The 2,421-nt window shown below is 34.0% G+C and overlaps 1 protein-coding gene across 4 annotated transcripts in view; it reads left to right on the top strand.

Annotated features, from left to right (window-relative positions):
* The window catches only part of LOC111088006, a 19,290-nt gene extending 17,144 nt beyond the window's left edge, over positions 1-2,146 (top strand). For all 4 annotated transcript variants that reach the window (XR_002612632.1, XR_002612631.1, XM_022396703.1 and 1 more), the window contains one exon: positions 954-2,146. The gene's annotated coding sequence lies outside the window, so the exon portion shown is untranslated. The remainder of the gene's footprint in view (positions 1-953) is intronic.
* Positions 2,147-2,421: the final 275 nt, after the last annotated feature.

Genomic DNA, 2,421 nt, shown 5'->3' with positions numbered 1-2,421 from the left:
GAAATTCTTTCTGAGGAACTTCAGCGATACATATCCTTTCTTGATTAAACCAGTTTATTCTTTCTCGATACACACTTTTAGTCCACAGTAATTTCACAATCATTATATTTCTAAACTTAACTATTTTTATAAAACACGCTATAAATCACAGCGATTCACACACTTTACTTATGGTGCCTACTGTTTGCTTGACTCAGTTATCTATCTCTTTAATCCCGCTGATTTTTATCGCCAGGCTTATATACTAAAAAGAGGGCGTCTCGAATGCACTCGGGCCTTCATGATCATTCGAGAAATTTCAGCGCGCATGCTCCCAGAGTCACGCGACTTCCGCTGTCGTAACAATATATATAGTGTAGACCAGTGTTTCTCAACCTATTTTTGCTCGTGGCTCCCTTTTGATTTTGATTTATCTCTGTGGCCCACCCTTCGTACGAAATACTAAAGTTTAAGAATGTTCAAATGATCAAACTTAAAATAGCAATTTAATATTAATTTCTGATCAGAGCAAGCTACTTACTTAGAGCGAAACTAAATATCAATCTAGTAATGAATATAGCAAAGACCAAGACATAGCGCACCTCACGAAGACAGCCTATACATAACAAAAAATACATAACGTCAAGATTTATTGACGACCGACAAAACAGATATCACACCCACAAACAATTACAAACCCGTAAGTGAACAAATAAGGTTTGTCAGACATGATCTCATTCCGAGATTAAAAGAAAACAACAAAGTAACAAAGAATTTTTCAAGAGGGTTCCTACACACCCAGACACGTGCACATAGTTACACGTATATTATGTGTTACTTATTTTTTCTTATTTTGCGCTGTTTTTCCAAATGTGTAATTTGTCTACTGCATAAAAATAAGTAGTTCACAGCTTTGTTCTTACTGATATCATAGTTTTGACGAACTTATCTTTTCATAATTTTCTCTACTCCAGGTTAAAAGAAGAACGTCATTGTGATTTCCTGTTTTACTGCTGATCGAATTGACCGAAGAGTTTTGGATTTCATTTTCTTATATTTTCTTTACTCTCTGTAATTTTTTCTTTATGTATATATATAAATTATTATCTTTAAATGTTTGTTTGTAATTAAGCACAAAGCTACACAAAGGGCTATCTGTGCTCTGCCCACCGCGGGTATCGAAACCCGGTTTCTAGCGTTGTAAGCCCACAGACATACCGCTGTGCCACTGGGGGCTCTTTAAAGTGTCGACACTGTGAGAAAGAAAAGAACGTTATACAAAACGTTTAAAGTAATTTAGAGCTTTACTTTATACTAACAGAATTAAACTAAATTGTGCTTCCTTAAGGATGGGAACTATGTGTGGCCCAGTATTTAGCGTATCGGACTGTGTGAACTAAATTTTGCTTCCTTAAAGAAGAGGGTCAAGTGTGGCCCAGTGTTTAGCATATTGGACTATGTAAACTAAATTTTGCTTCCTTAAAGAAGAGGACCGAGTGTAGCCTAATGTTTAGCGTATCGGATTCTGTGAACTAAATTATGATTCCTTAAAGATGAGGGCCTAGTGTCGGACTGTGGATATGCTGATTCATCGTCCTGTTACAGCAAATAATAAAAATAAAAGTCGCACTCCACACTTTGGGTGCTTTATAAGGTGAGATCTCATTATTCGGTCAGACAAGAGTATCCAAAGAGTTGTTGGTGGGTAATGTTGACTACTTTCTTCCCTCTTGTCTATCAATTCAAAATTAAGGACGGCTATAACAGATAGCCCTTGAATAGCTTTACGCCATATCTTGAAATAAACTTAAAGAAGAGTTCTGAAAGGCTGTTTTTACGATTTTTAAATTTAATTGTGTTCGGACAAAAAGTTAGCCTAAATCGCATATTATAACTACGACTTTCTGTATATATATATAACAGTCTTCTTAGACTGTAAAGTTGCAAGATTCCGCCAACGTTTCGACTTTATTAGCATACACATTTCTTCATTAAACTCCAAAGGATAGATCATATAGTGGATTTTCATTCGGCATACCAGTTTAAATTCCGCTTTGAATCGTTTTCCCTTTTTATTGTTACTAGCCACAATAATATCAAACAAAACATGTTTGAAGTGTGACGCAACGTTATAACATTTCTACATTTTGCTTAGAATTTATTACAACTATATATTATTAATGTTATCTTTTATGTTAGTAAATTAGACTTTGATAACTAATATTGAAAAAATATTCTCTAATTGTTAGTCACTAATAAAATAATTCATACATTCAAGAAGCTTTGTTCAATTTTCTACATACATTTTTGTTGTTTTTGTTGCTGTATTCAGACAACATTAAGCTCGAAGTTGATAATTTGACATTTGTTGTATTCATAGTTTACTACTTATGGAAAAATAACGTTTTAGTTATTTGTACACTCATCTTCATGAAATAATTC

The sequence above is a fragment of the Limulus polyphemus genome, unplaced genomic scaffold (genome assembly GCF_000517525.1).
Source record: "Limulus polyphemus unplaced genomic scaffold, Limulus_polyphemus-2.1.2 Scaffold2980, whole genome shotgun sequence".
Classification (NCBI taxonomy): Eukaryota; Metazoa; Arthropoda; class Merostomata; order Xiphosura; family Limulidae; genus Limulus; species Limulus polyphemus.
This window is presented reverse-complemented; position numbering and strand designations above follow the sequence as displayed.